Source organism: Triturus cristatus, chromosome 2_2 (assembly GCF_964204655.1).
Source record: "Triturus cristatus chromosome 2_2, aTriCri1.1, whole genome shotgun sequence".
Classification (NCBI taxonomy): domain Eukaryota; kingdom Metazoa; phylum Chordata; class Amphibia; order Caudata; family Salamandridae; genus Triturus; species Triturus cristatus.
In genome coordinates, this window is record NC_140582.1 from 216,460,724 (window position 1) to 216,474,666 (window position 13,943).

Genomic DNA, 13,943 nt, shown 5'->3' on the forward strand with positions numbered 1-13,943 from the left:
TTACCAATTGGGTATGTACCTAGGGTACATGGAGTCCATTTTACAGAGAGAGCAGACAGCCTGAGACCCTGAATGGCAGGATCTCAGGCCAACTAAGTCGAAAAACCAGCTAGACACTAGGCAAAAAAGTTGGGGGTAACCATAGTCAGATATCCACCTTCCTACAATGATACTTTCGCTTGGTTCACTTTTTTCTTTGGGTGTGGTAACTAACTTTTGCGGCTTCCTTTCCTTTTTCTTCTTGCATCACAAGTTCTTTTTCATAATTGGCTTTTCCTTGATCTCTCTTTTTTCTTTCTAGAAATTTCCTTTCAACTAAAGGAGCTTAAATTATTTTCTTGTGACCCTTCTGTATTTCATATTATACAGAGTTTTTGGACGCTCAATTGATTTCTTAGTCCTGAAGATGACCATGTAACTATAAAGAGGTCGAAACGCCGTTGACGCATTGTGGCCGAGAATTATTGAAGGACACATTATTTTGTTCCATGTTGTTCCTCTCTTTTTTTGATATGTACTTTTCGTTTTGCCACTTGTCTGGTTTGTAATATACACTGTTTTTGTACCTGTATATTGTATTGGGTGTCATTGTCTTAACTGTTTTTACATTTATAAAATATAATACATTTACCAAAAATCAGATATTATTACACTGTATAGGTCCCTCTCCTGTTTCTCTTTTGATTCTTTCTTTCTCTCACTTTGACATTTAGGGGATGATCGATGAACTGTTCTTTCTCTAAAAATTGTGTATATATTTTTTTCTGTGAATATTATTATTTATGCTGCTTGAACCTTTGTTTGGATTATACAGGGAGATTATCAGGGCCAGCTGCTCTAGTCAGTATTAAATTTGCTATAGTGCGTTTAATGTTACTTTCTAAGAATGACAACCAGGTATCATCCTCCATCTCTGGCCATATTACGTGTTCCGTAGTTGCTTGCCCTTCTCCTATACCATATATTTCTCCCAGATAACATTCCCAATCCTCTTCTGTCACTACGCAATTCATAATTGCCTGTGTCTTCCCAGACCCATATTGGACCAGTTTCCACAACATTTTTACATCCTTAGTTTCCATTGCCTCTCGCAAATTCCCCCAGCACTTCTCTTTATATGCTCTTTTATGGCCCCTTATGACCTTCTTATACTTTTTCTTTAAATTCTGTAGACTAATCACCGTATCTATATCAAACTTCAATTTCAATCTTCTTTCCCTTTTTCTTATATCTGATTTTAGTTTCCTCTATTCCTCATTAAACCAGTTTTTCTCTTTACGTCCCTTCTTGTTCCCATCTCCTCTACAGTTTTTCCCTTTAAACTTAACTCTTAGACATTTCACCACTTGAACAATTACATTTTTGAACCAACCTATGTTGCCAATCCTTGGAATATCTTCTAATATTTGTCCTTGCTGAAATGAGCTCAATTTTTCTAGGCCTTCCTCCGACATACGAGTGGTTAACGTTTTGGGATGCTCCCATTTGTATAGGGATAATTGTATTTCTTGATTTTTTGTGCCCTCCGACTATCTTAGCAGTATGTGGAAAGTGATCACTTCCTTCAACCCGCATCACCTCAAAATCTCTTATCAATTCAAAATTTCATGCATGGGTAAAGATGTAATCTATTGGGCACAATTGATTACCCCTCTTAGATGTGCGACCAGCAGGTCGATCTGCCTCCATCCTTCCGTTAGCACAAACTAGACACATTGTGCCCATGAAGTTACATAAGGCCGTATCTCGTGCAGTAAAACCCCCCAGGAAAACTGGTGACATTTATATTATAGGCCATCAGTAGCTCTTTACATCCTAAATCTACTCTGCAGGGATCTAATTTGTGATTAAAGTCACCTAGTACTAAAACCGAGTCCTTCTGATAGGCGTTTGAAATCTCCTTAATATCCTCTTTAAACTTACTCAGGTCTGCTTTATATTCATTATATCCACCTTCCTGCATATAAACATTTACGATGATTATTACCATCATAATCACGATTGGGGTCCCGTAGGTGCACTCTACCGGCCACCAACCATTTACATTTGAGTTTCAGAGGGACCACTTGTTTGGCTATTTTAGTCGCTATCATGATTATTTGTCCACCCGCCGAACGGCCAGACTGACTTCTCCTAGCTGGTGTATTTAATTGTGCATAACCTGCCTGCAAAGGGGTTTCGTCTCACAGCCAAGTTTCTTGCAGGCACACAATTTCAAAACATTTGATTGTTTTTTTTAAATCCTCTGTTTTAGAATTTCTATTATAACCATTAATGTTCCAAGTAATTATGCCCAGGTTTATGCGACGACCCTACTTCTTAATTAATTTTGCCTAACCAGCTTTTTTCATCACTCTCCAATGATGTTAAAGGCCTATATTTGTTTATTAATTTTAATCCTTCTCTATACTCCATTTCATCAATTTGCAGTGTAATTTTTAGATCTTCTTTTATTTCCAAATGCCTGCTCAATCAATAGAATCTGCCTCGTTCCCAACCCTGCATGTTTTTTAAGAAAGATTGCTTACCTGGGTCCTTATCCGTTACTTGTTGCTCTGGGACTCATCGAATTCCTTCCTCAAGTAAGTCCAGTTCTGCACTCAGTAATGCTATCTTTACCAATCGTGAGTATAGCAGGACCTTTGTTACTTCATGACCCTTTCTATTTTCTATAAATCCTACTTGTCTAAGGCCTTCTGTCCCTATATCTTTCAGACCTCCACATTTAGAGAAGGTGTGAAGCAACTGGGTTTGGTTTAAGGGAATTGATTTTCTTCCTCTCTTTCCACCATTCTTACATTGTGTCGATTCAATATATAACCATAGATCACTCTCCATTTCACTTTCATTTTCATAAGTTCTTCTCCTTACCTCCCCTCTCCTTTTCCTCTCTAATCCTTCCATATCCTTCCCTTTCCCTTCCCCCTTTTGTTCTTCTACTTCTCCTTTATCTACATCCCTTCCCACCGTACATTTTTATGCGTGGGTTGTATTATAGGGTACAGTGTCATTTTCTTTGATTTTTTTTCTTGTATTTTTCCCTTAGTATCTTTATTCACTAATCTCTGTTCCTGATCTTTATTTCAATCATTCATTGGGCCCTTATAACCTTCCACTTTAATTGCATCCTCCTTTTCCTTTTGTCTTGCGATCAATCCCTTCCCACTTTTCTCCTTGTTCTAGGTATATATTGCTTAGATCTCGTTGTTTCTCCCCGTTTTTTTATAAGCATCGGATATCGTGATATATATATGCTCTGTTTATCCTTATATGCCTTATCTTCCTCCTCCTCCTTCTGTACAGTACTGTAACTGGTCTGACTATAGAAGGCATATGATCCTTTATTTGTTTCAACTCCCCCACAATTATTTTTAATTGTTCTTTTTGATCTTTCAAAATGTCATTATTCATTACAGAGACTTCCAGCAGACCTTGCAGAGTCTTCTGTAGGTTCAACATTACTCCTATCTTTGAGGCACCGGACGATGCTGTAATTTCTAGGTTGGATATTGACCCTTCTACGGGTTCCTTCCCCCTAGCTGTAGGCGAGATCGTTCCCTGTTGCCCCTCTTCCTGTACTTAAACTCCTGTGTTGTCGTGTTCCATATCTGTGCTCCTCTCCGCCTCCCCTTCCTCCACATTTTGCATCTCAAGTTCTGAGAATGGCCGAGGTGATGATGACAGTCTTGGTTCGAGTATCAGGTCGCTTATATTTGAGATGACATAATGTCTTGAGTCTGGCATTTCCAGGTTCTGTATAACTGAACTATTAGAGGCTAATTGTTTTCCCCCATCTATATTAGTCTCCGATAATTGTTTTTTTTAAAAAAATGTTTATCCACAAAATCTTTTATTGATTTGGTGAATGATGTTCCGCCTCCATGTCTTCCTCCTTGTTCCCCAACTTCAGTACCTTGTGGCGTTGTAATCTGGGGCTGTTTTTTCTGGTTTTTGCAAGAAGGGCCTGGGGTTGTTTCTTCCGTGCAGCTTTTACTTCTTTCTTTCTTATTACTCTGTAGTTATTTCCCATTTTCTCCCTTCTCTATGGAACTATTTGTCTTTCCACGACTATTTTGACTCTTGCCTACTTTGGATGTCCACAGTGCCATATTTTGCCTTGTCTCGTCAATCCTTCTGTATCCCTAATTTCCAAGAGTAATCGTATCGTGGGATGAGCCTGCGAGCGACACTGTCTTGCCGGAGGCCCTGAGCTCTGCTTATTGGCTGCCGCTCACGCAGCGCTACAGGTGACGTGGTACCCAGAAAGGGTGAGTTATGCGAAGGCTTCGTAGTAGCATGGGTTCAGTAGTCCCGGCCTTTTTCCTCAATAACCCCCATACTGTGCAAAACCAGTGAGGGGAGGGAAAGAGTCTGTTCAAAGCAGATGGGGTGTGGCGGGTGGGGCTCTTCGCTCCCCAGGAATTTTTGAAAAAAATTGCCAAATTATTGCATTTTACTAATTTACTGCCTTTCCCATCTACTTTCCCCCTTTTCCTTCCTTCTTCTGCTCACTCCCCCTTTCGCTCAATACCTCTCTACCTTCATCGGAGCGTAACAACTTTATTCCATCTTTCTATTGCTCCTTCTTTTTACTTTTTACTAGCACTCTCTTCTTCCCAAGATTTCTTATTCCTGTCTTCTTCCCATACCCCTCTCTGTTCTTTTCTCCTTACCCCACTCTCCTTCTTCTCTCATTTCTTACTCTGCTCCAGTTATCTCTCCAACGTCCCAAAACAGTTATCACAATATAACAATGAATTAAATTAAATAAAAGTGGAATAGAGTGCTGGTATTCACCGTGTAAATAACTCGAAAAACAAAAGCAACATGGCACAAGCAAAGCAGATACTAGTAAATAAGACACAGTGCTCCCAGCGCACCTCTTTATGCCACTTGTGTTAGATTGCCTTGGTAGGTTTTATCATTCAAGTGCAGCTGGTCAACTCAAACAAGAATTTATAATGTTGCTCCTGAGAACATTCCAAATATGTGTGAAGAAAACTGTATTTCAACTTTAAATGAAACTTTTTTTTCTTCATTTGCTAAAAAATCTTTGTGTACTGCCAAAATGAATTAATGTGCAAAATACCAAGGAAATGTAAATATAGCATGCGATGGTCTTCGTTTAATTCAGTAAAATTACAAAATGGATTGTATTACTCTAGGGGACAGATAGAAAATCTCAAACACAATGTAAATCAACTAATGTTTGTCTTTTCTCTATATGTTCCTGTTACAAATACAGCTAGCGCACTGAACTTCACGTGTGTTTGTTCATCACAGCTTTACCTTTGCTGAGACCTTTGCTGAGATACACACAAGATTTGGGGTTAATACATGTGTAGTGTGCGAGTGTAAGAGTAGTAAGTAAATAAACATACGAGCACTGCCCGTGACCCTAATGTGTGTCATCATACATTCAACACCAGTCCCAATGAGGGATATATTCCTGTTGATAAGTGTGCCTCAAAACAACATGGAGGCGGAACCTCACTTTTACATTCGCGAGGCCGAAAAAAGAAAGCCACAATTTAAAAGATTTGTGAAGCACTTTGGCTGAACGTAATGTACTGGCGCCAAAATAGTGCCATTTCATACATTGCACTGTATTGTTGCATGCAGCGTATGATAGAATCCTGTCTAGATGAAGGGCATGTGGTATCACATAAAAATATCACGGGTGTGGTTCTTGGGCATTGCCTTTGCTAATGTGTTCCTCACAAAACTAATAACAACCAAGGGCCTTCTGGGTCCCCTGCTTAATTCCACATTTTGTCAATGTATTCTGCAGTCACACCTGCCTAATATAGACCCTGGCCTTGACATGGTTCTCGAAGACACCAGAAGGGATGGAGTTAAGTAGCCTTAAGAATGTAGTAGTAGCAAAAGGCATTCAATGCAATGTCCTTCTGCAGCTAATCTGCATAGATGTAGGCAAGCGCCTGAATGCGGGTGTCAGGCTCAAGCCAGATGCCTGACCCTCACTCAGCTTGAGGTCCTCCTGGGCCCTCGAGCCAAAAACGAGGCACGTTTTCATTTTTTGTTTTGCTGCCCTATCTCATGCCTCAGCCTCAAGCCCTCCTATCCCTCCTTCTGCAGAGGAGCTGCTGCCCAGGGCTGTGGCTGTTTTGCAGATGAAGGCCCTGCAGAGTGCTGTGGAGGTCAGTAGTGGCTGGCACTGATCGGGGATTGCGGCTCAGGGGGCGAGGATAAATTTAAAAAATACACATACCTTTTAACCACGTCTCTCCGGGTCTCTCCCGGCCGGAACGGAACCAGGAAGCACACAGGCTCTTCTTAGCCAATCACATCACTGCTGTCAGCAGCATCATGATTGGTCTCAGACAGGCAGTTGGAGTCTGTGCATGTTCTCCAACCAGGCTGTGCATTACAGCCGGTGGAGAACATGCAAAGTGTGCATGACTGTTTGTCCGGCCCAAGATGGCCGGCCAAATTGTCATGTGTACTGACAGAGTGATCCTACCACTCCTCTCCCTGTTCCGTGAGCAGAGCAGGCCAGCTGTGCCACGCAAAACTGCTTCTTCAGGGAAAAATAAAATGATAATAACTTGTATTATTATCATTTAAATTTTTTCTTTATTGCACTGCTGAAAATCAGTGAGACGACGCTCCTCCGCCTTAGCGGAGGAGCCGCCACTGTTGCTCCGAGAGGAATGTTATGCTGTTGTGAGAGATTGTGAGACAAGTTGGTAAATGATATCTCTTTCACAGCATTCTATAGATTCTTGATGGTCTGCCCATCTGACCCTCTGTCCCTGACCACAGGAGATAATAAAAAAATAGAATACCCACAGTGTGGGCTCTCTGTGACACTCTCTTGGCCACGGAGCTCTGCACTTCAGCGTGTCACGTAATCTCTATGGACATAATGAAATAATAACTTCCTAGACAATGATTATATATAGAACATTTCTTAGTTTTATGTGTCAAGTCAAGGTAACTAGATGTAACAACAAAGTAATTAAAAAATACAAAAATATTTTTATTTTTTACATCTCAAATATCACAAAGTGTAAACACCATATTGTTCAATGCAAACATACAGTAATTTTGTCATTTATGACAAGAATCTCATTAAAAAACAATTTTTTTAAAAAGAAGGGGACAATCCTGTGGCAAAATCTTAATCTTCGACACACGTTTCGGTGTAAAGTAGGCCTTCGTCAGGAAAAGCCACAAATCTTTGTATCTTATGGCCAAGAATGAAGAATGCCATTAACGTTAAGATATCGCATTGTAACTCTTCATCTTTCGATATCTACCCTCCACACCAGTTGCTCATAGGATCGAGGCAGCCAACCCATGGAACAACGCAATTAAGGGAAAGCAATCGCTTTTGCAAACATCCGCCATCCATGCGGCATGCCATTTTGGATCTATACCTGTGAAATCTATATATCATAAACCAGATCCATATCAAAATACAGAGTGTTACCCTATATATCTTAGAAACTTCATCTGACCTTCAGAAGTGACTAACGTTACCATATTCTGGTTGGACCTTCAATAAGATAAAAGGTTCTCAGTCTCATCGGAATATTTTAAAAGTATAATTTCCTGGCATTCTTCATTCTTGGCCATAAGATACAAAGATTTGTGGCTTTTCCTGACGAAGGCATACTTTACGCAGAAACGCGCGTCGAAGATTAAGCTCTGGCTTGGATCTTCATATTAATTTACTGGTCGCCCCTAAATCTGCATAACAAAAGCCCACTCTTCAGTATGCGAGGGGGGAAGACAAATGATTCTCATACTGTTCCTGAGAAATTCTTCGGGCCAATTTCTGTGCCCTGCATCGACATATACAGTGAAAACCGAAGTACCAGTGGCATACCTAGCCCTTGTGCTGCCCGTGGTGGTCCCTGCATTTGCTGGTCGCGGCTGCCGCATGCAAGAGCGGGGGGTGCTGGCAATTCCTGCGACGGCCATAGGTAAGAGCGTAGAGGGAGACCACCGCCCACAAAACTCATGCCGCTTGGTGCAGACCGCCACCTGCTATACCACTGTGAAGTACTCACATTTGTTTTGAGCCCTACACTCAGTGCCACAAGCACCGGCACTGGTAACCATCATGTCTCCCAAGTGTCTGCTTGTCGCAGCTCACATATTTACGGTGCGGTAGAAGGGATCCTCTGCGCCCTAATGCATACAGAGAAAATATCCCCAACGCATGTATCCCCCACGTGCCAGGCAGCTGCATTGCATTGAAAATTTGTAATCCGTACTCCTGGTAACCTAGGGGATGTGAGAAAGGGTGTTTCTGCCCTTTCCCCACCCATACTCCATGGTATTCTGACAAAGATAGGACACAATGAATGTAAGAAATGTGCTCCAATCCTTAGGTTTTATAGGCAACAATAAATTAAAGGGTATTTGTGAAATGTTGTAATAAGCCAAGATTTGCCGATAAGTGTATAATCAATAAATCCTCATTCACCATTTTGTCATTTTTGGATAATATCCTGTCACGCCTAAAAAGAAAAACCTTTAATAATATGGAAATACACCCATGTCTTTAAGCAAGCATAAAATGAAATCTGGAGATCAGCCACTTCCACCTCGGCCATACACACTGTCGTCTTCAAACGTACCACATTCTGTGGCTCCTAACCATTTCAAAGGGCACTCATAAAGCTTACAAAGTCTGTCTTCGCCTCCTACCTGTTTCCTTTACCACAACAAACTTTTGAGGCACGCTGTTAGACCTGTCAGCCCTTTGGGTGGTCCCTCCTTATCATTATTTATTTTGTCCCACTTTTGCCTCAAACCCTGTTAGTATTTTTCCTTTTTGGGAACCACCAGACTTTTTAGTATTGATGCAGATTCAGGGAGCCATTTTATCTACCCCTGGAACTTCTGTCTGAGGGCCTGGAGCACAAAATGGTGGCCACCCATTGTCACCTGTGACATCACTGGAACCTACTAGAACCTTCTGCAACATTCTGGAACCCTGTGACAGTTGGAGACGGTTTAGAATGTTGGGAAGCTAAGTCAGAGTTGACAGTTGGAGTTGGCAGTTGGCACCTGACTAGTGAAGAGAGAGCAGCAGAAACCTGAAGGAGGAAGGAGTGAGGCAGCAGGGGTGGAAACTTGTGCCTGGAGTGGGGTCCATAAACCCACTCTTGATACTAGTCCCTACTGACTGAGCCCAGCCTGGAGCCCTGTGTGGGAGAAAGCAAGAAAAACCATCTTAAGGACCTGGATAGCAGGAACAGGCCTTAAAAGTAAAGAACAGCAAGTTCCTGACCTGGTTACTGGTAACTTCCTGAAGTCCGACGTCGAGAAGCCTGGAGACCTGGAGCCCGAGGTGGAGAAGCGGCGCTGACTGGAAAGCAGACGTCGTACCCGGAGCCGCCAGAGGTCGAGAGAGGGTGCCGACGGAGGTCGTGGAGAGTACCAGAGGTCATGGAGGAAAACACCTGAGGTCGAGTGTGCGGCGTCGACGGGGGAGTGAAGTCCGCCCTCCGGAGTCGCCGGAGACCGAGGTGAAGCATGCCGGAGGTCGGGAGTGGAGGTCGCACTCCGGAGTCGCCGGAACCTGAAGAGAATCGTGCCGGAGGTCGGGAGTGGAGGTCGCACTCCGGAGTCGCCGGAACCTGAGGAAAGGAGCACCGGAGGTCGGGAGTGGAGATCGCACTCCGGAGCCGTCGGAAGTCGACATCGAGCCAAGACTGCCCGACGTCATCGAACCGGAGGTCGACATCGAGCCGAGGCCGCCGACATCGAACCGGAGCCGCCCGAAGTCAACATCGAGCCAAGACTGCCCGACGTCATCGAACCGGAGGTCGACATCGAGCCGAGGCCGCCGACATCAAACCGGAACCGCCTACCGACGTCGTCAAGAACTGACATTGCGCCGAGGCCGCCGACTTCGAACCGGAACCGCCTCACGGCGTCGACACGACTCCAGCGGCGTCGGAGCTTCATAAAAAGGGCAGTAAGTGGAATAGAGGGCGCCTAAGGCCCTGTGGAGCCCTAAGAGACCATCCTAGGGGCTAGAGAGGTGCTGGAACCAGCTTGATTGTGCCAGGGGTGAGCTGAGACTAATACAGAGGGGTTGTGTAGTGTGGGAGAGCCAGATCTCCAGATTCCCCCTTGATCTACCTCAGTTTAGGCCTCAGCCTTGTCCAAGCCAGGGAGTATACCCCTCAGGCCATCCAAATCTCTACAAGCTGGGATTGGGTCAAATCATCCCATAGTACCTCAAGAATGTGAACTGATTTTCAAGGGTCACTGTTGGCTTTTATTATTTATTGAGAGCACTGTATTTATTGTATTCTTCCTATTTATTGCCTCACAGTATTTATTGTTTCACAGTATTTATTGTCGCACAATATTTATTGTCTCGCAGTATTTATTGCCTCATAATATTTAATTGCCTGTTATGTAATGCACTTATATTTATGCCTTGATTATTTATGATCTACCTTATTTATTGAATCGTTAAGATAGTATTTATTTGACGTACCCTTCCACAGGAAAAGCCTTGTGTACTGTGATTGTATTATTATTTATTTAATCAGCAACTAAGAGAAAAGAAGATAAAGAGATATATTTTCAGTATAATTTTTAAGGTGTAGCGTCGTTTTTGGAACGGATGCACGCACGGTTATTGTGAGGGTGTGTCGTATGCTTAACACGGTGCCTTCCTACCCGCTCGAGCCAAGCTACCGCAGTGTGTCTGGGAGAACACACCACCACCCTTCCGGTGTGGGAGTGTGTTTTTCTAACATGATTGGTGTTCAGCGGTGGGATTGAGCTGTGCCTACGTACACTCGACAATAACTGTGGGTAGTCCATAGGCCTACACCGGGAGTTTTCTCAAAGCGGCCTTCCTAATTGTGAGTTTTTGTTTTTCCAAATTGACTCTGGTGGTGGGAGGAGGTATTATCATCATCATTAAAAGCTTTATTTCGGTTCAATGACCATAAAAGCGACAAACATTATCACAATAGATAATACAAATAAAAATCTTAAAAAAAATAGAGCCAATCCAATCATTTTCGAGATAACACATTACATTCAAGATGAGCAGAAAAATGTTTGGCAGAATAATCGATTATAAAAATTTCCTACGTGATAACCAGACAGAGTTGAGGAACCGGGAAACAGCGAAAACTATCAGAGGTTTTGTGTCATATTTTAAAATTCTCATTGCTTTTTCGCATTCTCTAAAACCAAGATTATTGCAAAGGGGCTTGATCCAGCGTTTCCTTTGGTGTAGATATATTGGGCAGAAGAAAAAGACATGTTTTTCATCCTCAAGTATGTAACTACAGGCCGGACAAGCAGTGGTTTTATTGGCGTCCCATCCAGATGTAAATGACCTAAGCGGAAGACAACCCATTCTCAATTGGCAGTAAAGTTTCCTTGCGGCCGGTGGACTGACCAGGTCTAAGAATTCCTCTTTCCTGTAAGTATCTTTAATTTGGAGGAACACGGCCGTCAGCCTGCCGATCTTAGGGTTTTCATACAGACCCGCAAGGTGATGGTTTTTAAACTGTTCGACCAATTTAGCTTTGGGTAGGGCCAGACATGAGGCCTCCGGAGTAGTCCATAATTCTGGAAGGCCAATCTTAGTGCAAGAATCCCTGACAAATCTCAGCCATGGAATATTCTTGCTCTTGAGTTGGGACCAGACTCCCTTAAATTCCTCACGATAAAATCCCAACTCCTCATTTGACCATAATCTCTTCCAGTATAACAATGGACGCAGCATTACCACTTGTTCAATGGGTAGTAACCCACAATCCAGCCTGATAGGGGTCAGTGGGGAGCTAGATGGAAGGCCCAACATGCTCCTCACGAATGAATTTTCTGACCCAGTCAAGCTGTGTATTCTGGTGTGGCCCCACAGTTCCGCTCCATATATGGAGGCTGCTCTTACTTGTGTCCGATATATTTCCAATGCAGGGGACACTGGTTTGGAGACCGAACCCCTGAATACTTGAGAGATTCCCCCGGTGGTTTGTGCAAGTTTTAGCACAGAGTTTGCAACTTGGCCGCCCCAGCCAAAGTTTTCCTGTAGTAAAATCCCCAGATAGCTGAATGTGGTTACCCGCTCAAGGTATACACCATTCAGAACTGGGTTTGGCCGTGTGTGTTTGGGGGGATTTAGAATCATATATTTGGTTTTGGCCAAGTTGATCTCTAAGCCTCTTTCTGCACAAAAATCCACAAAGCCATCCAGGATGCGTTGGATGCCGGTTGATGTGCGCGATAACAAAAGAGTGTCATCGGCGAACACCAACGCTGGCACCAGGCCTGTGGCAAGTCTGGGCGCATCAATGTCCCTAATATCTGCCAGGTACTTAATAAGCCCATTGATATAAAGACAAAATAATGTGGGTGCCAACACGCATCCCTGTCGGACTCCACGGTTTACGGGAAAACGGGACGAAAGTTCACCGTATTTGCCACATCTAACCTGTGCAAAATTTTTTGTGTGCAGTCTGCAGATAATGTCCAGAAGATACAAGGGGACATTAAGAGCCAGGAGCACCTTCCACAGTTTTTCACGCGGAACCAGGTCGAAGGCCGACCTCAGGTCAACAAAAATGAGATAGAGGCTGCCACCCTCTAAACTCACGGTCTTCCAATGTATGACCTGAAGTCGGAAGATCTGGTCCACAGTGGAGGTGCCCTTTCTGAATCCTGCTTGCAGTGGACTTAAGATGTTGTTTTCAGTCTCCCAGGCCTGGAGTCTGTCCAGTATTATACGCCCAAACAGCTTCTGAGTGATGTCGATTAAGCTGATGGGCCTATAATTTGAGGGTTTTAGGGGACAGCCTTTCTTAAATATGGGCACTATCTCCGCGCCTAACCATGACTCTGGTGGATCATTTCCCGACAGGATGGAATTGAATAGGACACAAAGGTATGGCACCCAAATCATAGGTTCGGAGCGATAGAGGTCGCCCGGGATTTTGTCCAATCCTGGAGCTTTGTTTGGTATTAAGAGATGAATAGCCCTTTCCACCTCCTTTATGGTTATCATCGTTGAGGCCGCGCATTGGGTGATAGATCCGGGAGAGAAGATAGGCAAAGGAGGAGTATTGGTATATGTGCTTGAGTAGAGACCTCCATAATGTGCTTCCCATACAGCTGGAGCTATGTTTGGGAATGGGCTCGTTCCTGCTTCTTTCCTCCCCTTGCTCACGGTTGTCCAAAAGCCCCTGAAATCCTTCGCTATTAGAGTAGATCTTAATTCTTCCCAAATATCAGACTCCCAGCATTTTTTGGCCCTTTCTAAAGTTTGTTTGTGTTTGGCCCTAGCTACTTTAATCCTATCTCTATCGAGGGTTTTGATGGCGATAAGTAGCTCGCTCTTCGATTTCCTGCACTCAGCAGAGTACCACGGTTGCCTTTTAGGCAGATGGGGCCTCACGGGCCCTGTCAGGCAAAACGCCTTCAAGAGTTTATCTACTAACTGTAGGTGAATGCCTGTGGGTCCGGCTGCATGTACAGGTGGTAGACGTGATGATTCCACCTCAGACATTTCCACAAGATAAGGAAGAGCAAGGCTATAGATTTCGGAGATTTTATTAGGGCTTGCGGCAATGTGCGGCCATCTCACCCTTCGTTTGTTGTTGGATAATATGGGGTGTTGTGCAGTGGTGGGTGGTGGTACATCATAGGTGCTCATGCCCCAACAGCCTGGTTTAAAGGTTATAACCAAGGCATTGTGGTCGCTATCATTGCGATCTAACACCCTAAAGTCAAGCACCTTATCCCAAGATCTAGTTTCAATAAGGATATAGTCGAGAATGGAAGTATGACCTACCCTATTGAAGGTAGCTCGACCTGGTCTGTCAGAATCAAATCTCCCATTACAAGCCCTCAGTGACAAGGAAAGTGTGAGAGCGGAGATTTGAAGGGCCAGAGGGGACCACGCTTTGACCTTTGGAGTCATAGGATCAGGG

The 13,943-nt window shown here is 43.6% G+C and overlaps 1 protein-coding gene across 2 annotated transcripts in view; it reads left to right on the top strand.

Moving 5' to 3' along the window:
• The window catches only part of PALM2AKAP2 (PALM2 and AKAP2 fusion), an 843,707-nt gene that overhangs the window by 117,728 nt on the left and 712,036 nt on the right, over window positions 1-13,943 (top strand). The gene's annotated exons all lie outside the window — the stretch shown is intronic.